Genomic DNA, 27,150 nt, shown 5'->3' with positions numbered 1-27,150 from the left:
GCCTCAAAAATGAGGGAGCTGTGGGAGGGAGGAAGAAGGAGGGGACAAGGGGAGAACTGGGGAAGCGGCAGGGGAAATCACTTATTTAGGAAGGGACAAGAGGGAACCTTGCCTTATCATTCACCCACTCAGCATCTCATTTTATACACATGGAAACAGACCTAGAGGTGAAGCCATTTCTCCAAGGGACACTTTGTGAGTATAAGATGATACACCAGATAAGGTCTGGGAGGGTGGTGGGTGGGGGTCTGATCAAGGGAAGAGAGGGATGGGCAGGCGGCTAACGTCTGAAGCAGCTTGGGTGAAGTCGTTACTTAGGAGCCAGCAAAGGAGACACAAATGTGAGGTGGGGAACTCCAGCCTGTCGTGGTCTCACGGAGACTGTGAACCTTTGTAAACACTTTACAAGCAGCTGATGGAGTCCTCACCATAACTCTTATGAAGTAGTGATTTTCATCCCTCCTTTATGGATGTAAGAATAGAAGCTCGGAGTTTTTAAGCAATTTCTTCAATGTCTTGCAGTTACAAAGTGCCAGACTTGGGGTGCCTGGGTGGCTCAGTCAGTTAAGCTTCCGACTTCAGCTCGGGTCATGATCTCACGGTTCTTGAGCTCGAGACCCACATCGGGCTCTGTGCTGACAGCTCGGAGCCTGGAGCCTGCTTCGGATTCTGTGTCTCCCTCTCTCTCTGCCCCTCCCCTTCTCGCACTCTGTCTCTCTCTCTCTCTCTCAAAAATAAATAAACGTTAAAAAATTTTTTAAAAAAAGCAAGTGCCATACTAAAATTCATAATCAACCTAATTTATTGATGCAAAATCTTTGCTCTTATGCACATACATGCACACACACACACAAAGAGAGCGTTTCACGGCGGGTGTGGTTAATGGGGCCTCATGCTGAAGAAAGTTCATGTAGAGAGAGGAGAGGAAGCAGTTTCAGAAATTGTGGTCTTAGGTGGAAAAAGTCCTTCTCGGTTTCCTTAGGCTGCTGCTGTGGGGCAGTGGGAGGTCACGTCTACTGATTCGGGGAGCTTCGAAGATGAGTTGAAATACTGAAATCATTTTGGACCACAGGCAAGTGGAAATACATGGTTGGATCTTAAAGCCTTAAATTATATGCCGTTTCAAACCGAATTTTTCTGGCTTGATCACAAAGTTAAGGAAACCATAAGTGACCAGTATAAAAGTGGCTTTTGCTCGAGTCCATAAAAATAAAATAGACAATAAAACAGAGAATATTCAAATGGTATTGATGACAGAGCGGCCAGGAGGGAGGGCGTAGAAACGCCATTCAAGCGTCGCCCCCCAAGAGCCCGTGTCAGCAGAACATCGGAGGGTGGGAAGTTCGTCCAACTTGAAAGCCCACTGAAAAATTAACACGTTGGGTATCGAGGAGAAATAAGTGATCAATGAGCTTTTCTACCTGCACTCTCTTCTTTGGAAAAGGGCATTTCAATTTGGCCGTCTTAAACAGCAGACAAGTTTTTTTTCCTCAAACAGCATTTTAATGAGTGGAAGAGAAATAAATCCACTGCTTCCAAAAAATACAGAGATTGTAGTTCAAGTGGCAGCGTGCCAGGCAAGTTGCATTTTGGGTTTTTGAAAAACCCAGCATTTCATGACCATTGCAAGACCGAGGCAGGGTTTGCAGGAGCTCTTTATTGAAGCCAGGTGTGAGCTGTCTCCTCTTCCTGGCTGGGACGCTGCCTAGGCCCTGAGGATAATTTCCTGTGGTGGCTGAGCATTTCTGGCCCAAGTCCCTGGTGTACCAGAGTCTTTTCCGCTGCTCCTGCAAGCTCTCTTTTTCTTTTTGTCCTTTTCTCCCCCTCCTTCTTTCTTCCTTCCTCTTTCCCTCCTACTATAGACCTTGTATTTGTTTTCTGCTGAAGGTCACATGTTGAGGCCCTAATCCCCACGTGGTGGTTTTGGAGGTGGGGTCTTGAGGAGGTAATCAGATTTGGATGAGGCCATGGGGGCAGAACCCCCATGATGACATTGGTTTCCATGTAAAGGGATGAGGGGACCGGAACTCTTGTTTGGCCATGTGAGGATACTGTGAGAAGGTAGCTGTCTATAAGCCAAGAAATGGATCTTCACTAGAATTCAATCATGCCAGTTCCCTGATCTTGGACTTTCAATCTCTAGGACTGTGACGGATAAATGTTTGTTGGTTAAGCCACCCAGTCTATGGTATTTTGTTACAGCAGCCTGAGTAGATTAGATAGTTCCCTTCCCAAGCCAACTTCCTTGAGCAGTTCCACTCACTACACAATACCAAAGATGTTTAAAAAATTATTGCTGATTCCAACATTTGGCTCATGGCACTGGACCAATAGGATGCCACCTGTGTGTGGCAATGGAACTCAAAGATCTGTCCTCTAAGCCAGCTGCTTTGAAGGCGATAAAAGGTCGGTATTGGGAAACTAGTGGAATTTGAAGAAGCCTCAAGAGAAGCCAAGGTATTTCTGGCTAGTGGATGGGGGCATTTTATTATGGGCATTAAACCGGTTAACACCCAAGGTCACCTAGAGAGACCCTGTGGATGGACCTGGAGGGATCAGTGCTTGCATTCAATATGACACTTCAGTCAAGACCCACTAGGTTAATGAAGGCAAAGCTCTCCAGTGACCTTATTGTCAAATCCAACACTTGCTTTTCGGTTCCTGCTTTGACCTCCGGAAAGTATCTGATATTGGTGACACCCTCCTGCAAAGTCTGTTTTTCAATGGCTGTGTAACAAAATTGATCTTATCTGTCTTAGGATCCTTTGTTGGGTTCTCTTTCTTTGTGTGTCCGTGAAGAATTGGTGTTGCCAAGGACTTGATGCTTACCTTTCTCCCATCTTTTTAGGCAATTTGGTACTTTCACTTTTAACTACTGCCTACATGTAGATGATGCCCAGCATAAAACCGCGGATCTTCCTCAGGAAGTCCTTCGAATTCAGCTTGTTCTAATTTGTAAAAAAAAAAATTATTTTAGAGAGAGAGAGTGTGTGAGTGGGGGAGTGGGGCAGAGGGAAAGTGAGAGAATCTCAAGCAGGCCCCACGCTCAGCACAAAGCCTGGTGTGGGGACAAATCCCACAACCCTGGGATCGTGCTCTGAACCGAAATCATGAGTCAGACGCTCAGGGTGCCTGGGTGGCTCAGTCGATGAAGCGTCTGACTTCAGCTCAGGTCATGGTCTCATGGCTCATGGGTTTGAGCCCCGCATCGAGCTCTGTGCTGACAGCTCAGAGCCTGGAGCTTGCTTCAGATTCTGTCTTTGTCTCTGTCTCTTTCTCTGTCCCTCCCCCTGCTCACACACTGTCTCTTTCTGTCTCAAATATAAGTAAACATTAAAAAAAAAAAGAGCCAGACGCTCAACTGACTGACCCATGCAGGTGGCCCTAATTCAGCTTGTTCTAATCAGCTGGCATGCTCAGCAGATTAGATTGTATGCCCGTCGCCCTCTTGCATGTATTTGTACCCCATCTACCCCCAGTCCCATCCCAAGGCTTCCTCAGGTGAGGCCCCTGCCTCCTCTTGTCTGGAAGAGCCCCTACCTGATGCCCTGACATCTGGTTTTGTTCCCTCCACTCCTTTTGCCAAGAAAGTGAAACTTTCTAAAACACGTGAGCTTAAAAAAAAACTCAACCTGTTAGTTTGTCTTTTAATAAATGAATTTAATATGTTGACACTTCTTGTGATATTGTTATGACATTTGGATGTATTGCTAACATCTTAAAAATATGTATATTTTTATTTTTCCCCAACTCCCCTTTCTCTCCATTGCTTTGGAAACTATATATCTAATTTTTTTTTGGTAATTCATCTACACATTTTTTGTATACATGTATATTCTAACAACATCTAAAATTATCTAGCAACTCTGTTCTCTGAAACAGGACACATATCACTGAATGTTTCAAATATCACTGAGTAGAGTTGAAAAGCTCAGAACTGGAGCTCACAGCAGCATCTTGCCCAGAAATGCCTCTTCCAGTTTATCTTCGTGTTCCCATGCTTGTCGCTCAGGCGCTCTACGAATGTTGATGGTTTGCCGCTACTGAGACGTGGGCCTCTTGGAGATACAGAAGTGAGAGGGTGAGAAAACCCAAGGCAGGGAAAGTTCTGCATGTTGAGCTTGGCTTCATATACTCCACTGGGCATCTGAGGTCTTTCTTTTCCAAATAGAAAGCCTACCTTAGAAATCCCTACTTCCTGGTGGACCATCGGGGGGTGTTAAAGTGTCCTCAATACTAGAGAGAGTCCTGATCCTCTTACTATAGAAAAGCGTCCTCATCCACTTAAGAGACTTCAGTGTCAGTGTTGAAAGAGAGAATGATGTCCTGTAAGCTGATTTGTTCTTCAGCAGGTGATTTGATAGCTTCAAATATGGGTTCATGGCTCAGTGGGTCAGTGTTTACCTTCAGCTGGCAACTCAATGGGGGATCGCAGGTGGGATAGCAACCTGCGTGGATCTCGGATAATCCATAGAGAAGATAATCTGCTTTAGGCTAATCAAGTACCTTCTGTGGAGAAAAATAAGTCAGTGATATGCTCTCAGCAGGAAACTTTGTCAGTGGGTTGTGAGAACTCAAGGGTGTGATTACAATCTAACTTCAGTGTTACTTTGTTCTGTGTATTTTTCTCATTTATCTTGTGAGTCATAGAAATATTTTGATGAATGCAGCAAAACTGATGGCTCTTTGTATTTAACTTCACCAAGCTGGAAGAGCCTTATCCAACTACAGAAAAAAAAAAAAGAAAAGATTGCCATATTGTTATGGCTCTATATATCTAGCACAGGGCCTCAGCTCTTTCTTTGCCTTTATTGGAAACGTGTGAAATTTAGAAGACTGAGACCCAGGTACACTGGGCATTCCAGTTTGCTGCAAGTTTCTGCAGTTTGGGCTCCTGGCTGGCTCAAGTTGGTACAGGAGACATTGCATGTTTTTGCTTGTTCACCATCCATTTCTGTCCTTCTAGGAACTGAACACTTCTCTCTGACGGAGAATGTATTCCACAACCTGAGCCAGGTCTACCCTGCAATAGAAGAAGCCACATGGTCCAGGAATAGTTTGGGAATGGGTCCATGACCCAAACAGGACGTTTCTGCTGCAATTATTGGAAAATACTTTCATTCCACCGGGGTTGTGCGCTGGGAACCATCTTCCAACCTTTTGGAGAACACCTGTCCAGCAGGTGGAGACAGAGGCAGGGCTCTGAAGACATTTACATTTTTATTTTAAATTGATTTCTAATACAAGTCGTATATATTTAAGATATATAACACACAACATGATGGCTTGATGTATATAGTGAAATGATTACTATAGTCAAGCTAACATATCTCCTTACACAGTTACCTTTCTTTTTTTTTATGTGTGTGGGGAGAGTATCTGACATCTACTTTCTTAGCAAATTTCCAATATTTGAGACAGTATTGTTGACCTGTAATCATCGTGTTGTATATTCGATCTCTAGAATTATTCATCCTATATAAATGCAACTTCATACCCTTTGACCAAAATCTCTCCTAATGCCCCCCACCTCCCCACTCTTCCACCACCCCCTCCCCAACTGTTCTGCTCCCTGCTTCTGTGTATTTGACATTTTCAGATTCTACATATAAATAAGATCATGTGGTACTTTTCTTTTTGTGGCTGGCTTATTTCACTTATATAATGTGTATAGATTCATCCATGTGGTTGCGAATGGTAGGATCTTTTTTTTCCAGGCTAAATAATATTCCATTGTATGTATGTATGTATCACACAATTTCTTTATCCATTCATCTGTCAATGGACACTCAGGCTGTTTTTATATCTTGGCTATTATGAATAATGCTATAATGAACATAATGGTACAGATGTATTTTAGAGGTACCGATTTTATTTCTTTTGGGTAAATACCTAGGATAGGGGTTGCTGGATTATACTATATTATATATAGCTCTATTTTTAATCTTTTAATTTTCAATATTTCATGCTATTTTCCTTAGTGGCTATACCAATTTACCCCCCTACCAACACCTTGTCCAACCACATCCTCACCCACGGCTGTTATGGTTTAGCTTTTTGATAACAGTTTCTGACGACATTGCCTGAGATCTTATATTCAGCCTTGCTGAAGTCAAATGCACCCAAGTATGTAAGTCCGTGGATTTCTTTCTTGGCTTTAGCAGATTTAAGTTGAATTTCTGCCACTTGAAATTGAAAGTGTCCTCACCCTTATGCTTAGAAGTCGGGAGTGCAAGCCATTTATCAAGATTTTTGACAGGAAGCTCTATGCACATATCCACCCATTCCGGGCCCAAGGTACTTATGATGGCTGCCTGGCACTTGGGGACACCCAGGTTAGCAGCTCAGGAAGCTTATTGGGCAAGCATTGATTTTGCCGGATAAGTCAACTATTTGATCAAGCTGGAGGAGCCAAAGTCAAAACTGGGGAGAGGGAGAAGAGGGATAGGGCCGTGAAATAGGGCACCTACTTATCCTTGGAACCACACAGGAACCGGAGGTATTGCAGGAAGGTCCGGCAACTGAGGACGCCCCTCCCTGGACCCTTGGGCTGCTTTCCGTTCCCTCAGCCAAAGTTGCAGAAATACCAATTTATCAGGGAGTCGAAGTAATTTTCCCTAGTACACACAGCCTCCCAACTTCTAGGCAACTTCTCCAGTCATCAGGCCACACTTCCTCCCTGCCTTGGGGAAAAGGTAAGCAGCAGTTAGAAAGTGTAAGTGGGCACAAGATTCTACAAACAGCAAGAGAAAAGGCCCCATAGATGAAGGACACAATGTGTGCGGTCTGTGCAACTGAAAGCTTCTGTAGAACAGGTAAGCTTTCTAGAAATTCAAGGTAAGGAGGACAGAACAGGGAACCCCTGAGCTTGCCACCTCCGGGCCAAAGCTGCGGCGCTTCTGACTCAGGCCCACACAGTTGTAGTGAGGCTGTGCGGGGTGGGAGGAGGGACAGGGGAAGAAGGGGCAGAGATGAGTGTATAAGGCAGAGCAGATGTGAAGAGGAGGACTGATGCGAGATTAGAATCTTGTTCTTTCTGTGCGTCATGTTATGAAGGGACCCCTAAATCCTAATATGGATTGGAACAGAAACACTGAAAACTGTCACTGGGGGCAGAGCATGGGGGTGGCTTAGGAAGATGGAACAGGAGAGGAAGTGGTTTCATAGGAGGACGAAAAAGAGGTGAGTGAAGACTGTTTCCTAGCCAGAAGCTGCCCTGAAGGTGTGCAAGGAAGGCAAGGAATGCTAGACTTTTAGGGAGACCCCCAGACCTTAGGTCCTGACCCACATAGGGCACAGAGGGCAGGGATCAGAAGAAACCTGAGGAGAAGTGTGGGGTTTCTTACCATAGCGAGGTCTCCTGCGCTGACCAGCCCTAGCCACAATTGACATTTGGACAGGAAAGAGCACACAGAGAACACGGGAGACTGGCCTACCCCCTCTGTCTAGACACCGTTGGCCGGGAGGCTGGTACCTTCCATCCATGTCCCTATAATCTACACTCCATTCCCTCAACCACCCCTGGCCTTTAATCCATGGTGCCAGGACCAAAGAATGAAGAGATAGATATGGCTTCTGCCTTCACCTTTCTGCTTTGTCCATGGCCTTCGAGCCCCCTCCATCAGATTCCCCTTTTCAAGGGCCGACGACTGAGGTGTGCGCACAGCTTGTGTTGTTCCTAACCAGGAAAAAACTCCGAGCTGTCTGCGGTGCGTCGGCATCCTCCCCCTGTCTCCTGTTCCCAACCTCTGCCCTGCCAGATGCGGTTCCTCAGGCTGACCGTGGGCAGGAGGCCTTGGCTGGCCTCCACACCGTCAAGGTCTTCCCTCAACTCCCCGAACAGGGAGACTTTGTGGAGGCCAAAAACCAATCATTCACCCCATTAATTCGGTGTGTAAAAAGAGTGAGAGATATCACACTAGGAAAGACCTTTGTAACACGTTTGAGGTCCTCACAGTGGTGTCAGAGATGGGACTAAGTGGGCAACACACGTACATTATTTCTGTTCCATTCATTCCGGTTTAACAGCAGACATGTTGTGTGAAACCCAGCTCAGAATCAGCCCAAGGTCTTGCCAAAGTAGCCCGGGAGAACTCTCTCCATCACTGAACCTGACAGCGTGTCATGAAGAGAATTAAAAATACATGAAGAAAAGCTGGTCAACTCAGTTGCTACATAGAGACCTTGAGCCTGCGTCTGTCCTGTGGCTCTTCCAAGGTTCTCCGACACATACTGATGTTACACGGGTGCTTCCATGGGGCGCCTGGGTGGCTCAGTCAGTTGAGCGTCCAACTTTGGCTCAGGTCATGATCTCACGACGCGTGAGCTCAAGCCCGGCGTCGGGCTTTGTGCTGACAGCTCGGAGCCAGGAGCCTGCTTTGGATTCTGTGTCTCCCTCTCTCTCTGCCCTCTTCCTGCCTCTCAAAAATAAATAAACATGAAAAAAAAAAAGATAACACTAAAAAATAAATAAATAAACAGGAGCTTCCAACGCTGGGCCCTTTGGGCACAGGCATGATATGACTTCCTCATGGGTTCCATGTGGAAATGTGAAGGGTGTGAAGGCAGGTGACTGAAACCGGACACGGACCCCAGGATGAAGGCTTTACCTGAGGTAGGAGTATGTTGGTAGCTGCTTTATTTTGGATGAGGACAAAGCCTGTCAGCTTCCACTCTGCACGGAAAACCTCTCTGAGAGCTCTCGTGTCTCGTCAGCAGCCCTTCCCGCATGGTGCCCTCTCCTGCCTGGCCCCGCCATGGAGAGACTTCCTTTTGGGTACCTGGGGTAGACGTGGCCACAACCGCAGGAGTCCTGCCCTGAATCTTCCTTGTGGTGAGGAGCCGGGGCTGGCTGACACGACAGAGCCAGTGCTCCAGGATTATGCTGGTTGACCAAGCTGGTCAGTTGAAAAAATTCCTTAAAATACCCCATGGGTATGTTTTTATTTTGTATTGTTTTTAAAAGGATAATTATCCCGAGACCCTGATGCCAGAAAAGAGAGCTCTACGACTTTTAGAAAACTGGCCATGAAGCACGTTTAAAAAACAAACAAAAAAATTAGTTAAAAGACTAGAAATTATGGTTACAAAAATATCTCTGCTAATAGTTTACTGTCTGGCCTGAGTGAGTTTGACTTTAAGGTGTGGTGGCCCTGGAAATTTATCGTGAGTCACTATATAATCACTGGCTGCACTATCAGGCATCAGCCCACACACAATTTTCCAGCCCTGAACTTTGAATGTTTCATACAAAATGAAAATAATACAGTCTTATGTTTTATTCTAGGGATGAGGTGGTTGGTACCACTTTAGACTTTGCTGAAGACTTTTTGAATTTGGTGTTTCCTACTAAATTAAAATGTTTTAAGGAAGTATCTTGTGTTTGGTTGGCAAACACAAATCTCCTTTAAGGGAAAAACCCTGCACATACAGGCTATTGTCCGTAGGTTCATTGCCTCCTCTGTGGGTTATTTGCTTGACCTGGACTCTCATCTCTCCAAATGGCCAACTCAGCCCTTGGAGTCATAATTACACATTTGAAGGAAGACTAAACCAGCAAACACAGATGGTTATCTCTCTGCGTGCTTTATTTTCTCTTGTCTTTTTCTTGCCTCTGTTCCCTTTCTGGGATTGGAAAAGCGTAGATATACTTTCTCCTGTACTGAATCAAAGACAGCCTCATGGAGGAGACAGTAAGTAGATACCTTTCTTCCTTTATACGTGGGGCTTGGTCTTGAGTTTTAGTAGTTAATTCCAGTGCAGTAGGGCTCTTGGAAGACCAACTTGTATTGTGTCAACTCACGGGAGCCTAATGTTTTCCCAAAAGCCTTTCTTCATCTGGGACCTCTTCTAGACTTACCGAAGTCTTCCTCAGCCTTTGTGGGGCTGCTAAAATCCTTCTTTCGTTTAAGTTTCCTGCTTGTGCTAGCCTCTCCTTCAAGATTCCTGTGGCAAACACAGCACACATCCATTTTGGGTGCTTGTTCTCTGTTTTTTAATTCATCTTTGCCTTTGTATCGTCTCCTCAACTAGTCTGTAAGTTCCTTGAGGGAGAAAAAAAGTACTTTGTTCATTTTTGTCATCCTCATTGCTTAACACACAGAAGACACCCCAGCAATGCTTTCTGATTGATTTGTGAAGGTAGTTTGTATATTCGTTAACTCTCACGTAGGGCAAACTGTGTACTAGATGCCATATTAGACACTTTCACCTGCGCTGTCTTATTGAAACTTCCCAAAGACCCAAGAAGACAAATATCATTCGAATTTTTTATGTGGTGGCACTAAGACACAAATAGTTTCCCTGGGGTCCCCCCAAAGCCAGGAAATGGCATGCCATCTGTACAGTGAGAAGTAGGATCGTCAAGGCTAGGAGGCAGGGATGCTTCCTTGTCCTGGGATGGAAACCTGCTTAGGAAGTCGATGTAAGGAGCCCCGGAACATGTTGGGTGTGCCTCGGGGAATAACTATGCTAGCTGTTGGCCCGCTCTCACCCGCTGGCCTGGACCCATGGCCCCAGCTGGGGCTGGAGACGTGCCACTCAAGTGTCTCCCTAAAGCTCTCCCCTTGTTCTTCTGATTATATCTTTGTTATGCGAACTGACATCACGGGATCCTGCTACTGTGGGCAGGGAGACGCCTCTGCAAGCTCTGTCTTTTCTTTTCCCTGGATTGTGCTTTTTTTTCTATCTGATGGACTTGTGTCCTTTGCACCGTCATGGGGCAAACTTTCTTCCAGACGGTGCTTGCTCCAGGCAGAAAGGATACAGGACGGCGTCTGGCCCAGAGGCTAAGGAGACAGCTCTGCAGGAACTGAGCAGGGGTCTAAAGTCCCTTGCGCCCAGGATGGGTGAGGGGTCCCGCTGCAGTCTGCATGTGTGAGCTTAGGAGCAGGCCACGCTGCACATGGGCTGGGGTGTGTCACCCGAGCAGCAGACTGAACGGACTTGCCTGGATGAGAGTCTGCGTGACCGTAAGGAGGAGAACTCCTGGAGCCTAGTGAAAGAGCATTACGACAAAAGAGAAGACTTGGCTAAGGTCCTCCAGTGGTTTTACATCATTTTCCTTTGTTAGTCAATAAACCAGTCCTGGCCGGGGGGGGGGGGGGGGGGCTGTGAAAAATTTCACCCATACACGGCAGTTTCTCAGTGTCAAATGTCTGTCACAAATTTTGCCTGTGGTCACCTCCGAAGCCTACAATTTAAAAAAAAAAAAAAAAACGCAGCAATTATCTCAACCAAAGTGCTATTGAGTGCACTTTCCAGTGGTTGGTCTTCAGGCTCCTTTCCCAACAATGTTTTCCTCGTGCAAAAAGCCCAAAGGAGCGTGTGCGTGGCTCCCGAAGCCGAGAAGTCAACTCCGCGGAAAATTTGCATGCTGTAATTGACTTGCCGGGAATACTCAAGACATAATTCTTCAGGCTTGCAATGATGATCACGATTCCCTGCAACCTTCCAGGCTGGCAGTCGAAATGGCAGCCAGACTCCTCCATTCTCCTGTGATCTCATTCTTAGATTGAATCTCTGCAACCCAGCTCAGATCCCCTGGTTTTTAGGAGGTTGTAGCTGGTGAGCCCTTACCTTTCCTCTCCCTTAAGCTGCTACAATATGTTAGGGTTTTACAAGTCAATTGCCAACTATTGTGTTATACTGAACAGTTTAGTACAGAGACATCTTGTGACCCTGGCTACAGAGTAAGTTTTTGGAGGGAAAGCCTGTGGTAGATGCAGAGTTAGTTTTGAATGAACGGCCAAAGAGATCAATTCTTTGGAATTTTTTGAGTGTACACCTGTGATTTGTGCACATGGAAATGTGACTGGGCTTGAGGAAGTGCTAGGGCTGAAGTGAAGGAAGGACCCCTTGTAGAATCCTCATGGATCATTTTCAAGACAATTACTTGGCCAATCATCCCTGGTTGATATGTTGAATTTAACATGGGAATCATAAATCTGCAGAGGTTCCTTGTCTGCCCTAACGCTCAAAGAGACAATATGAAATATGAGTATGAATATTTTGTGTGCGTGTGGCGGGAGGAGTGGGAAATTGGATCCAATCACTGTTTTGCAGTGAAGCAGCACATGGCTCACTTGAAGGAAGCTTCCATCATTCCATTATTCCACCACGCCAAACACCCTTTTCTCTGATTATGTATTCTGAATCATAAAATGCTTCTACAGTGGAACCTTTAGACATCCAGGATCCAAGTATGTTCAGACAGTAAACCTTGAGGTGTAGATATGGAGAAGTGTTGGGGGGATGCTTCTTGATATTACATAGGTTCAAGGCAGGTGAAAACTTTCTTCTGGAGGTTTTGGATGCTGTTTCCATGGTCCTGAATTCCCAGGGCCACAGAGAGGCAAAATTGTCAAATGAAATTTACCTCTGGAAGTTTCTCACCTCCCTTCCCCTCTACTGGATGCTATTTCCCAAGGTAATGGTGCATTTCCAAAAGCCAGTGGGGTTGCAATGGTGTGCAAGCCCATTGCACAGATGGCCTCCTTCCCCAGCCTCCTATCAAAATCTATGTCCAAGTTGACACTACTTTAAACACTGGAGGAGACCCCAAGTTCAATTGGAGCTACTGGTGAGGCCTAGTGCCCACAATAGGATGAGCTCTCCTGGGCAGCAAGTACAGAAGTGAGTGCAGTTTAAAGAGGTGGTGATCCCAGGATGTTCTGCATTCGTCAGATCACGTGTGTCTGTTCTTAGGATCCTTTAAGGGGGACATTGGTAAATGAGGCACATTCAGATAAGGGTGAAAAAATATGAAGACAGTATCGTGGGAGAAATGATGGAAGATTTGGGCATTTGCAACCTGACTAAAGAGGCCAGAATCATCCTAGAATCTGACCTAGTTTAAACACCTCTCTGGTGTTTGAATTTATCTTCTACCTATCTCTGCCAGATTATCAACTAACCTTGGCCTGAATATCTCTGAATATCTCTTATGACACAGAACTCACTACCTAGAGCTCCAGAACATGACAGCCTCCTTTAAATATTTTAAACAGAATGGTATAAAACCTCTGGAAGGCAGAACATCTGCTAGTGTGAAGAAATGAAAGGAAAGCATTCTTTTGGTTCAGTATGGCCAGATAATCCTTGAGGGAAATGTGAAGATTTAGGAATTGGCTTTGGTGCTAGGTGTAAGTTCCCCACCAACGTCAAGATCTGCTACATTTATTTATCCTTAATCAAGTTTCTCTGGTGACAAGGAATATAAAACCCCATGAGACCAACTTAGTAAAAAGGAGATATAGGGTAAGAATACAATGGTCCATCTCATGAGCCAGAAACAAAGTATAGGCTGATCACGGAAGCTGAACCTGAAAATTCCAGAACTAAGATTATTAGGGCACATGGTCTTTTCCTCTACTTGTCTTTATTCCTCTACTCTTTCTCAGATTAGCTCCACACTACCCTACTTATAACCTCTTCCCCATAGAGTTTGGCTGGCCATGTCACCATCTCTCACCACCTCCAACCCTGGCTCTACCTGAGTTTATCTTTCAACTCCCATCTGAAGAATTAGCTTCTCCGTGCCTCTTAGTCTTATAAGTGTAGAGGAAAAGATTCAGCCTGGCTCAACCCAGCCTGTGGGTTGGTCCTGCTCCAATCAGCTACAGCTTAGGGGCACAAGATCACATGAGTAGATGGAAGATGGATTCTCTAAGAAGTATGTGAGCAATGGCAAACATTAGGATACCTTCTAGAGGCATATAGCCTGAAGCCAAAGAGGGCAACAATATCTAGCTGGGAGATATTAGCCCTTCTCAAGACCAGGTCCCTTTAAATCTTACCTCATAGGTTCCTATCTGCTGCCCTTAGTTTTTGGGGTATTTAAAAAAGTTTTTTAGGTTTATTTATTTTGAGAGTAGACAGAGGGAGAAAGAGAATCCCAAGCAGGCTCCACACTATCAGCACAGAGTGTGATGGGGAACTCCATCTTGTGAGATAATGACCTGAACCAAAATCAGGAGTCAGATGCTCAACCAACTGAGCCACCCAGGCACCCCCTTAGCTCTGCTCTAGAATCATTTACTTTGTTGTTGTCACACAGAATCCTCCCTTTTTCTCAATAATTTTGTTGATCTCTGCTTTGCTTGAACAAATTTATAATTCTTTTGTCCGCAAAGTTTGGCTGTTGTCTTTCTTCTCTCTATATTTGTTTGTCCTAGGAACTTTGAGTAGTGCTTTAAAAAACTGCCCCCAATAGACTCTGTCTTCTGCAATATATATACATGTATTTTTTAACCAGAAAATTCAGAATTAGTTTCTGGTGTCAGATCCTATCTTTGAGGATGCATCTTCCTTTCAACTCAGAGTGCAGAGCATGATGACAAATGAGAAACAATCATTTCACACATCCTAGTAAAATAAATCTTCTCTGTCAGAACAGCGGGTGATTAGATCTTCATTTTGATATATACTGCAGCGTCTTCAGAAATGAGCCAGTAAGGCCTGATTTGAAAGAGAATGCAAATTTCCAGCCAAGGAATATGCTGCAGAGACTATATGCCCGTGTAAAGCAGTGTAGAAGCGAACCCACTTGGGCAGGTGGTCTCACGTTGGTGAATTCTGTTCGCCTAGACCCAAATCTACACCTGTGCTGTCCATTATGTGTGTGTGTGTGGGGGGGAGCACTTGGTACCTTATTTATTCATCTCTACCACTTGTGGTATTATTATTAGCTATGAAGTTTGTTGAAGCATTAATATGCCTGAGCCATTTCCCAGGTGGCACCATGACTTGATTCTTATAAATTATTAATCGTGAGGAAGAAAAGCTTGATTCAAAAATTAATTTGAGTGAACTTCACCAGTTTACAGAGTAACTTACGTAAACGGAACATCAAGTTATCTGACGTGAATGAGAATGAACATAAATTGCCTCCCTGGAAAGCTTTTCCCTCTGTCTCTCTCAGTGCAGTGCTCCTTTCTGGGAGGAGAGGCAGAACATCACTGGGGCTAAGAGCCTGGCACCTGGGGGTGCCTGGGTGGCTCAGTCGGTTAAGTATCTGACATCTGCTCAGGTCATGATCTCATGGTTCATGGATTTGAGCCCTGCGTTGGACTCTGTGCTGACAGCTCAGAGCCTGGAGCCTGCTTCAGATTCTGTGTCTCCGTCTCTCTCTGCCCGACCCCTGCTCGTGCTCTGTCTCTTTCTGTCTCTCAAAAATAAAGAAACATTAAAAAATTTTTTTCTTTAAAAGCTTGGCACCTGGAGCCATGTGGCCTCTGGTTTGAAACCATCCTGCATTTACCAGCAGCGTGACTTTGGGCAAAATACTCAACCAATCGCTTTGGGCCTTGGCTACCTAATCTGTAAAATGGACATGATACTTGCAGGATTTTAATGGACCATAATTGTTTTATTTTATTTTTTTTTCTTTTTATAGACAAAAAAAACAAGGCTCAGAGAGTTACGTGTCTCTCCCAAGTTCACAGAGCTGGCAGGTGGATGGGCCAGGATCTAAACTTTAGCCTGTTAGCCTTCAATTCATGTCCTTCTCCACTATCAGGCTCCCCAAACTTGCCTATAATGAGAATCATCAGGGGGTGCTTGTTAAAAATACAGATTCCTGGGCCTTTGTCATGGAGACCAGGAATCTACAATATTAACAAGTGTCTCATGTGGTAAGACCCAGAAATGGTGTACCAAAGCACCCCCAGCTCCCAAGGACCTTCTGAGCTTTTGCAGCTGGATGAATGGATTTGTGCATGGGGCTGTTTTGTTCTCCTCTTCTCCCTCAGTCTCCCCTTTTTACCCCTTTCCACAGCCTTCCCTGTCTCCTGCACTGTGCCTTTCAGAGTGCTGGCTACTTAAATCCTCCTCTCTCTGAGATTTTCCAGGCTCTCAGTGCGCCTGATCCCTTTGTTCAAGGTTTCTTCCCGATGACCCAGACTTCACCTTTGAACCCCTTTATATCTCCCTCCAGCTGACCCTCTGTTCTTCACTCATTACTTTTTAACCCCACTTTTCCTTTCCTTTAGGTTCCTCAGGACCATTGGGATGAAGCCAAAGGCATACCTGTATGCCACATTGTAATGAAAGCTGAATTGTAGTATGAATTGTTTTCATAGTATGTCATAATAAAGTCCAATATTATATTAAATGTATAAGGATTTATTGCAGGTGAAATAATGACTGCTATGTATCTGACTGAAAGTGATTGTACTTTAATCTAGAGAGCCAAAATGAGTGTAATGAGCCCTGCCAATAGCTGGCCATGCCCGTAAATTTGTAGAGGGTCACCTCATTGACATTCTTCTTCAGGGCCTGCATTGTCTTCTTTGGGCAATGGCTGGATTTGGAATTCTGGGTCATAGTGTAACTTCAGACCCCAGTCAATTTCCTACAAGGCCAAAGGATGGTTCAAGAAGCAATATTTCACTGAAAAAAACCTTGATTTCCATAATTGTGTAGGTCAAAGTCAAAGGCACTCATATCTGATGTGACGACAAATTGATTCAAGGACTTTGGCCCACATGCTACCACTTGAGGAGCCAAGCCTGAATTAGATGCAAAAATGAGCAGTTGTGTGCACTCTTGCGGTCTGAGTAAATGGCACTTAGAAGCACCAAATTGATCACATACTCAGGAGAGGAGAAATAATTGGGCAAATGAAATTTGTAACTGTTTATTTACACAGCAATGTGGATTTTCAGTTGAGAAGTACATGATTATTCCAGGTCCAGTGGAGGCTTTCTTGGAGGCTGCGAATTATACATGTTGGTAAATAATCACGTCGGCCTTTTATGCCATGATTATTAAATATTTCTTGCATTTATCATGATTCTCAAGGTGCATACGAACAAACCCTGTAAAACAAACTGCTCTTCTCAGGTGTGTGTGATTTTTTTGGTATCTTGGAATGTGTTCATTCAACACCTTTTTTAATGGGCTCTGGACATTTTGAGGAAAAGGTCAACTCAGAATAATATTGTTAGAATGTTTGATGAGGCATAATTTAAATACGAAGATCCTTCCGTCCATCTGAGCCCCAATTTCTCACCTATAAAAGGAATACCACTTATCTTACCGGGTTGTTGAAATAATGATGCATCCCAGTGTATGTAAGGGTGCAGGGCCAGATGCAAAGCCTGGTAGCAATCTGGAGGAAAAGAACAGCAGGTAGCATCCCACTGACTGGATCTGTACTGGGAGGCAACGTGTGTCTGTCAGGACTTGGCAAGTTGTGATATGATCGCATTGTGGAGTGACATTACGACACATAGAGAACAGAGGACATCCTAGTCTGTCACCGGGTGGTGACTGATGCGCTTGAGGGTTAGTTAGAAGGTCGAAGCTTAAGAGCTCTCTTGGGGTTTCAATTACTCAGCAAGATGGCTCATAGACTGGTACTTCCCAAATCGTTTTGCAAGGAATTTCAGTCCTCTGAAAACAGAGCTCCATGGATCAACAAGTTTGGGAAATGCTGCATGCGTTGTCTTCCCCTTAGGGTTAATGCTGTGAATGTGCACGGCGTAAGCTATGCTGTCTTATGCACACATAGTAGCCCCATGGGGCTACTCAATTAGAAACTAATTTTTAATAAAATAAAAAACTTAGTTCCTCAGTCATACTAGCTACATTTCAAGTGCTTCATAGCCACGTGTGGCCAGTGGCTGCCATATTGGGAAGTGCATATGTAGAACATTTTCCTCACTGCAGAAAGTTCTATTAAACAGGTGCAGGAAGGGCTCTGAGGCATCCTGTGGTAAGAGAACTTAATTTTGTTCATATAGCAAACCTTTTAATGTCCAGTAGGGCTTCCATTCTGCCAGATGCTAGTTAGAAAATACAGTTTGGCCTCCTTGGAGACATAGACCTCACATCTGGTTGTGGTGTTCCAGGACCTCTGGTGCCCTTACGATTCTTCAAATTCTGTTCCTGCTTCTACATGCTTACTTGTGTTCTTGTCCTTGTTGAAAGATTAATTATTTTGATACTCTAAGGCATACCTCACCATGCTTCATGTCTGCAAAACTCATCAACAGCCAGTGTTCCCTGTTACAGACCCAGAACTTCAGAGGTGGAAGGGACCTTAGCGATTCTGTAAGTCAAGCTCCTTGTTTCGCTTATGAGGAAACTGAAGTCCAGACAGGTTACAAGGCTTTTCCAAGGCCACTCAGTTAATAGTACAATACCTACTTCTCATTAAGGCTGTTGGTTCATCTTTTCTTCACATACTGAAGGGGAAGAAAGCAATTATTAATGGACTAGGATTAGATCAATGGTAACATGGGCTTTATCTCTAGTTTGAGATCTTGCCTATCTTTGTGAAGGTGGGCTTTGAGTAAATGTATTCTGTATTTTGTAGCTCAACATGTTTTTACGAGTTCTGACGGGATAGGGCCTTCAGTGAATAAGTCAGCCATTACTCAATTTCTTGCCTCTCCTTTATTAAAAAAGCCTTTGATGATTCTCAGCAACTGGCCAATAATAACTGCATGAGTTTCACCTGCCTTTGCACCCCCTTGGAACCCTTGAATTGATTAGGATTCTAGCTAGACCATCTCTGCCTTTAATTTTGGTGGCCGTGGTATAAAAAAGTGAGTGACAATTGTGACCTGCATAGTGGAAGAAAAACTGCCCTATTGTTTACAGCGAGGCTGACCTTTGCTATGAAGGAGTCAGTTGAGAAGAGCAGATCAGATATGCATTTCTGGGGCCACCACTGTGGATAGGTCGGTAGCACAGTGTGGGGGGCATGTAGGCTGTAAAAGGAAGACAGGTCATACATCAGGGCAATGTCCCTGGAGGAACTGCCCTATTAGGGCTGTGATCTGGAACCAATATACTTCTGGCACCTTTGCTAGGATGTCAGTGGGAAAGCCCCATTAGTCATCTCTGCCAGATGGGGGCTTCTGGAAATCTCTGAGCTGCTGTACATGTCTTTATTGATGAAAACACTGAAGCCACAGGGGTTGTGACCACAAGTGTCTCATCCTACAGACCCTCTGGCTCCGCAAGGATCGCAAAGAGGGAAGTGAGTTGTGGAGCTGGATCTTTGAAACCTTTGAGTTTTAAAATGTGGAAAATGTCATGTTTGCCATTTCTCTTGGAATAAATTTCCAGAGAATTTTGAACTTTAATGGCTGAGGCCATTTAGGCTACCCCAGAGTCTCTGAAGGGGATATCTCCCCAGGTAATTGTGGAGTGCTCTGATGTTTGAGAATCACTCACTGCTCTTGAGAAATCACTCATTTTCTCCGGATGTCATCAGCTGTGTGAACAACAATATCACTTCATTATCATTAAAGAAGATGATGTCAGTATCTTTCTTTTGACTTCACTGAATTCAAATTTTCCTCATCTACGTATAGAAACTGATATAAGCTTCCTGTTTAATGACCCCATAGCACAGCAGAGAAGTTTGTTGTTTTTTTTTTCCCACCTGCTTGTAGCATCTTTTCCTGCCTTGTTATAAGTAACGAGAATCAGAGAAAGTTCTGGCTCAAGATATGACCCAGAGATTCAAGTCATATGAATCTTTTCTTTTATGGGGAAGCTCAGGCAATGTACAGATGTTAACGCAAGTCCTGGAATGCCTGACTGACTCTAGACTTGCTCTGTTCTCTAGAGCTCTCTTCTCCTGCTCTGTAGAGTGATGTGGCCATGTTAGTAGAGTTAGTTTTTATGGGTGGATTTGAGCCTGTCTGAAGTTGCTTGAATCCAGGGGTTTACTAGCAGTGGGCATAACCGTCCTCTGAGAGGAAAAGCTCAGTGTAGAAGAAACAGCCCCTGGACAAGAGTCCAGAGTCCAGAGTCCTGCCTCTGACTCACTCATCAACCAGCTGTTGGCCTTGGCCTTGTCTGTTCAAGTTTCTGGGCCTCCTGATAGTGGTGCAACTTAAACTAGATTTGCTAAATCCAGTGGCCCTTTGATCTAAAATGATCAACTGTTAACATTTGGTATTGCCGACCACTTCCTCCTTCTTAAAATGTTCACCTTTTTTGGCTTTTGAGACGCCATTTCCATGTTAGTTCAACCAAAATTACTGGGCTAAGCATTGCCCTGGGGACTCAAGAGATTAACAAGACAGCTTTTGTCTTTGATGAGCTCACAAGATACGTAAACATAATCTAACAATTTCTTCTCTCTCTGAATTCTCCTTTCTAATTCTAGTCACTTCTTCAATTTTGTTTTTGTTCTATCACCAACTTTCTTCAAATATTTTCTATACAACAGTCCCCCCCCTTATCCGTGGTTTTGCTTTCCGGTGGTTTCAGCTCTCTGTGGTAAACTATAGTTTGGAAGCAGATGATCCTTTTCCTGATGTATCACTAGCTCAGTAGTCACTTAAGGCTACATCCCAGCGCCTACATCATTCACCTCACCTCGTCTGGTCATTTTATCATCTCACATCATCACAAGAAAGGTGAGTTATGGTACAACAGGATATTTAGAGACAGAGAGAGAGAGAGAGAGAGAGACCACATTCACATAACCCTTCTTACAGTATACTGTTACAATTGTCCCATTTTGTTATTAGTTATTGTTGTGCCTAAGCTGTAAATTAAACTTTATTGTAAGTAAGTATGTATAGGAAAGAACATAGCATATATGTATGTATAGAGTTCAGTATTCTCTGTGGTTTCAGGCATCCACTGGGGGTCTTGGAATGTATCCCCTGTGGATAAAGGGAGACTACTGTACTTTCCTTGGAAAATAGTACTCATTCCCGTGCTTTCAATTACATGTTTTGGTTAAAAATTATGCATCTTTAATCATGACTCCTTCCCCCCCAATCTCTCCATCTTGACTTATAGATTTGCATTCACATGTGCATCCCAGTCATCTCTAGCTGGATATTCCTCAAGATCCCCAAATTCAAAAAGTTTGAAACTAAATGTCTTTTGCTCTCATTCACTTCTTCCCTTCTTTTCTTAAAACCCACTCTTTCTATTGAATTTCTTGCATTGGTCAAGGGCACGCCATCCATTTAGTTACTCAGATTAGAAACTTCAGAGTCAGGGCGCCTAGGTGACTCAGTCGCTTAGGCATCCGACTTCAACTCAGGTCATGATCTCGTGGTTCATGAGTTTGAGCCCCATATTGGGCTGGCTGCTGTCAGCATGGAGCCCGCTTTGGATCCTCTGTCTCACTCTCTCTACCTCTCCCCGTGTGTGCACACACACACATACACACTCTCTCTCCCAAAAATAAATAAACAAAATAAAATAAAGAAACTTCAGAGTCATCTGCCTCTCCTCTCCTCCAACATCTACATAACTGATCGCGCTCCTTCAGAATCCATCTCTCAACTGTTCTCTGTCTCTGTCTACTCCTTCCTATTATTCCTGCTACTGCCCTTACTGAAGCCTGGATTAGCTCTCCTTGGGAATTCATCTATTTTAGCATGCATACCACTTTCTCAATTAACATTTCTCAAATCAGGATGCATCTCCGAGTTTCTGTGGCCAGGCAGCAATCATGAGGTCAAAAGCACAGCCTGTGCACATGCATCCAAACTTGCAGAATGGGCTCTAGTCACTTGGAAACCCCAGAAGCAATAAGGGGGAACATTCTTAAAAGATGCTGCATCATTAACACTCCACATAGCTTTTGAGTGGAGCAGTGTTTCAGAAAAGTCAGACTCTGAATGGGAAAAAGTGCTAGGAATACCTTAACCAAATTATTGAGCTTGTATTTTCCTTTTTATATACGGACAGGGGTGATAAGTGATAAAAATCTGTCAGTATCAGTATAAAAAAGCCCTTTCCAGAAGTATAAAATAAAAATTCCAAGTGACAAGGGACACTGTGTTATCATTTAATTGGTAGAATTTTTCGTTCTAGAGGAAAGTAAAATAATACTATGACTAATATTGATTGTATCTTAGACTCGCAAAAGTCTTAGAAAAAGATTGAGTGCAAAACTCCCTACTGAAGCAATACTTTCAGGTGCCTGGATGGCTAGGTTGGTTAAGTGTCTGACTCTGGATTTCGGCTCAGGTCGTGATCTCATGGTTCGAGCCCTACATAGGGCTCTGTGCTGACAGTGTGCAGAGCCTGCTTAGGATTCTGCCTCTCTCCCTCCCTCTCTGTCCATCCCCCACCTTCTCTCAAAAATAAAATAAATAAAACTTTTCCAAAAAAGTAAAAAAAAAAAAAAAAAGACCCAATACTTTGGAAATCAATACAATGGAAAAATTCCATTTTTCACATTGCCAGCAGCATGCCCAGACCCGCTCCTATCATTCAAGTACGATAGAAACTTCCATATGGCAGAGCTTCTCAAACTCAGTATGTATCAGAGTCACCTGGAGGGCTTATGGAAACATAGATTACTGTGCTCCAGCCTCTAAGTTTCTGATTCAATAGGTCTGGCTGAGAATTTGCATTTCTAATAAGCTCCCAAGTGATATTGATACCTGCTGGGTTTCAGGGGTCACGCTTGGAGAACCATTGCCCTGTGGCATGAATTCCAAACTCCTTAGGTGGCATTCAAGGGTCTTTCCCAAGGGCTCCCATGATGCCTCTGCAGCATTCTTTGCTTGTGTGCCCTCACACATCTGTTCCTCTCCCCATCATGCCTAGAACTCTCCATTCCCAAGCATGGCAGTCACTTCCTGATTTTGTGATTTTTTTTTCTTTACACACTGTCAGGTAACTGAAAACTTTCTGGCTTTTAAAAGCAATACAGTCCAATGAGCAAATTCTTCAGTAGAAAGTATTTCTTTTACTTATCGTCTTCCAAAGAGGTAAAATTCAGATTGTTTATCTATTAAGATCAACTTCTAAGACAGTCAATGCTCAGGCTCTTCCAGTAATTAGAAAAATATTCCTTTGGGACTGACAAGTCACCAAGTTTGACGGGGTTTTCCAATTTTCTAGGTTATCAACTTGGCAATCATCCTTATACAAAATACAGAATTTATTTTGAGTCAGTGGAGCCATTGTCATGATAATTTTAAATATTTATAAGACGTTGTAAATATATATGATGCTGAAAAGCAATTTAAATTGTACCAAACCAATGAATGTTCCCCATTTCAGTGTATTTATAGATCGGGCTCGTAAATAATATGACAAGATAAAAACTCTGGGAAGTGAGAGCATAAGCAGAGGCAGAATACAGGAAGATGATTGTAAGATGTGCTGTGAGGCAGGAAAACTATGGATCACAGTCTGTATTCTATGATGGCTTTTCTAGACTTGTGACCACTGATGAGTGGATCTAAATTTGAAGTTAACTAAGGATTTAGGCTGTATTTTGAAGGGGCAGTTGCTATTTTATTGAACTATTTAAGTCATGGACTATTTCCTGAGTAGGAACTTGACCAGTTTTACGTGTTGTCCATATATATGTTTACACACACACACACACACACACACACACTGATTCCTAATACAGATTAGCTCAGAAATGCAGAATTAGTGGAGCTGTGACATAGTGTTCGCTGGTCTGTCCGAGTCTCATGAATAAACCTTTCATTTTTTCATTTACTTATTTAATGAACATTGGAGTGTAGAATGTATGGAAACCTTATCGTGACCCTTAAAATGCAACAAATAATGAGTTTTCACAATTAGGAGCAAGTGAATGAAAGCCTTTATGGAACCTAGAATAAAATTGTAACAACTGGGGGCGCCTGGGTGGCTCAATCGGTTAAGCATCCGACTCTTGGTTTCAGCTCAGGTCATGATCTCACAGTTGGTGAGTTTGAGCCCTGCATTGGACTCCGTGCTGACAATGCAGAGCCTGCTTGGGATTCTCTTTCTCCCTCCCTTTCTTCCCGTCCCACCCCCCCCCCCCCACCTCCTCAAAATAAATAAACTTAAAAAAATTGTAACAACTGGGAATACAATTATAACAGCCTACCTTTTCAGCATTTCCAGAACCCTTTTCAGGCACATGCCAGCGTTTCCATGCATTTTATCAGTTGGCAACTCCCTGAAGTTAGGTACAATTATTATTCCTGAAGAAATGGAAGCTTAGGCATTATAGGTTAAGAATCTCATCCAATATCACACAGCTAATCAAGTGTACAGCCAGGACGAAAGTCAGCTTAACCTTATGTTATGTGTGTAGTTTCTCATCTGCAATGCTCTGGTCTAATTGTGGGGGCGATTTAATAAGCAATTACAATGCCGTGTGATAAATGGTCTGGGAGGGGAAATGCAGCAGGGGTTAGGAACACATTGGAGGAACCAGAAAACACTTTCTGTAAGAAATAAAGTCTAACAGGGGCGCCTGGGTGGCTCAGCCGGTTAAGCGTCTGACTTCAGCTCAGGTCATGATCTCGCGGTCTGTGAGTTCGAGCCCTGCGTCGGGCTCTGGGCTGATGGCTCAGAGCCTGGAGCCTGCTTCGGATTCTGTCTCCCTCTCTCTCTGCCCCTCCCCCGTTCATGCTCTGTCTCTCTCTGTCTCAAAAATAAATAAATGTTTAAAAAAAAAAAAAGAAATAAAGTCTAACATTAGCCAGGACTGCGGGAAGAGGTCTGCGAAGGCCTGGAGGTTTGAGTGAGGTTGCCGGCGGGAGGAGCTGGGGGGAGGTCAGCAAGGCTGGAACGTGAATGTCCTTCTGACTACTCTGCAACTTTAGTTGCCAACTAGACGTTGATGGCTCCCAGTAGATATCCTTTGGAGTTTACTCATAGCTTGGTTTGGGTTTCAATGTAAATATTTCAGCCCCCCCCCCCAAAAAAAGTTGCAATCATCTTGTGTACTGGGTGTATGTCTCATCATTTGTGTGCTATTCGATGTCGCCAGTACTGTTCTCTGTTTCTGGCAGGTGCTGATGCAATCTGTAGCAGCAAGCGTTCTGTCAAATGGTGTGAAAGGTTTAGTACTCTTTCATGTGGCCACTTAGTGATTCTGTGTGTCCCTCCAAACAGAAATGAAGGAGGAATGCTTGCTGGTTGCTGTTGGTCCCCGGAGCAGCTCAGCAGATTTACGTGCACGCTCCAAGACAAGGCGGATCTCTGTAAAGACCTGGCTGCCTGAACGCATGGCCATGGAAGCAAAGCTTGTGTAGAGCTAGAGCGTGCTCCTGCAGAAACGGAGAGCGAAGGAAGTAGCTAGAAGGAACAGAGGCTCTGCCATCTCTTCCTCTGTCAGGGCCACGGTCGATCTGTCTCAGAACACAGAGGCCAGGTAGCATTCGGGGCCAGTTCCCATGGGTCCAGCCTGGCAGATAGTTTCTCAGGACCATATTCCTGACATGTCCCCATTCTTCCCACTGAGGACAGCACAACTGTGCTTTACATACCCTCCCTATAGACTCATGGCTACTTTTTGTGCTTCTAGACCAATCTCCTGTATCGCCATCTCTTCTCCTATGCTTCTCTGATTTTTATATGAGTGAAACCCATCAAATGTTCTTGAATCACACACACATGCACACACAACTTATGCCCTACATACAGATGACCTTTTTTAGTCTCTTAGCTCTTAATGAAATGAAAGCAATAATAGTGTACTAACATTTACATTAAGGTCTTTTCCCATTCTATTTTGGTGGTAGTTTAAATGAGGGTTTGGTTCTTTTTCTTCAAATATGTAACCATCAGACAAAACATATTTTCTTCAACTATAGAACCATTTGAATGACTTTAGGCGTTCTGAATACTTTTTCAAAATGCACACACACACACACACACACATGCAGACACACACAGGATTGGAAATCTAATAGCAATGAAAGATGCAGTTTTGACTTAGAAACTCTCTAACGAATCAATACTTTCTCTATGAATACATTAAAAGGAAATTTAGAATTAGTTCTGGCACCTGCTTGATCCGTTTGCTAAGAAACCCCAAAAACACAAACTGCAAGTTATTTGGTCTATGGGAACGATATCCATTAGGTAGTTAATGGTGATGGATGACTCCCCATGTCAGCTCTATAGATCTTTCATGATAGCGTTCATGCGGTTGCCCTGGAGTTCACTGCGGTGGTTGAGTTTAATGAAAATATCAGTGGCTTTTTGGTCATTATCACTGTAAGCTATAAGAGCGTCAGATTTTCGTGACACTTTTTCTGTGGTTGAAAACCATATAAAGTGAGGTCACCCATGAAAGATCGCTAAGATGAGTGCAATAGCAAGTATCTGCATGGACAAGAAGGTGGTCTTTATTTCTTGGGTCTGGAATATACATGCTATGTAGTTGTATTTTTAATTATTTAACCAAGCAAGCATCTTATATAAAAGATATTAACAGAGTATTGCAACAGAATGGTGGTGATATGGGGAATTAACTGACAATTTTGACGGATGAATGAAAATTTTTGTTTGTTTTTGGTTCCCAATTGAACAGATGTCTGAAGACTTTCGGAAAGCCTTTCCTTCTGCTTGTCATTGGATTCCAAGGGCTATAATCAACACCCATGGAGGTTTCTGAGCAGTTTATGAGAGCCTGGTGACCCTTCTGGAGCAGATCGTGGCAAACTGGAAACTTATCCATTCACTGGGTAAGTGATCTGCAGTAATCACTACAGAAGAAGCCCTCTCTTGTATCAGAATGTCTATAGCTTGCTTTGATTTTATTTTTGGGATTGGAAGCAGTTCTCCAGTTCTGTGATCCGTAGAAATGAAGAAAGCAGTCCTCACCGTGGACTTCAGCTGAGTTCTTCCACTGAAGATGAACTTTTGGAGCTCCATCCAGAGGGTGGGAGGTACCCTGCCTGCTGCCACACTCCAGGCCCGATGAGAGCAGCCTGAAAAACCATTGCGTGAACGTTGTAGTTAATTCTACTAAGCCTTTAAGAGCTCATGGCTTGGATGGATCTGTGTGGCTCCAACTCCGGGACTGTTTTCCGTTGACTCAGATTGTTTCTCTAAGGAGCCACTCCACTCCACACCCCAGGCCGAAGCCTTGCTCTTGGCCACAGGACCCTGTCTGTAAAGCAAGGTGATCAAGTGTTATGATTGAGAATATGGTTTCCACTATTTAAGTGCAGATTTCAACTCTGCAACTTACTAAGTGGGCAAACAACTTAAGTTCTCTATGCTGCAGTTTTGCATCAGTAAAACACGGGACATTATAATCATGCTATCTGTTTCATAAGACTGCCAGAAGATTAAGCGACCTAATACAGGTGAAGCACTTAGAACGCTGCCTGCTCTGCAGTAGGTTCTTAATAAATATGAGCTGTTATCATGATTGGATCATGCACTTTATGCCTGTCATAGCATTTGCTG

The 27,150-nt window shown here is 43.8% G+C and overlaps 1 long non-coding RNA gene across 1 annotated transcript in view; it reads left to right on the top strand.

The window, feature by feature from the left end:
- The first annotated feature begins 9,660 nt into the window (after window positions 1-9,660).
- Window positions 9,661-27,150, top strand: part of LOC122198935 — a 45,486-nt gene continuing 27,996 nt past the window's right edge. The window contains exons 1-2 of the long non-coding RNA XR_006193231.1: window positions 9,661-9,692; window positions 26,267-26,420. This is a non-coding gene — a long non-coding RNA (uncharacterized LOC122198935). The remainder of the gene's footprint in view (window positions 9,693-26,266; window positions 26,421-27,150) is intronic.

This window comes from Panthera leo, chromosome A1 (assembly GCF_018350215.1).
Source record: "Panthera leo isolate Ple1 chromosome A1, P.leo_Ple1_pat1.1, whole genome shotgun sequence".
Classification (NCBI taxonomy): Eukaryota; Metazoa; Chordata; class Mammalia; order Carnivora; family Felidae; genus Panthera; species Panthera leo.
This window is presented reverse-complemented; position numbering and strand designations above follow the sequence as displayed.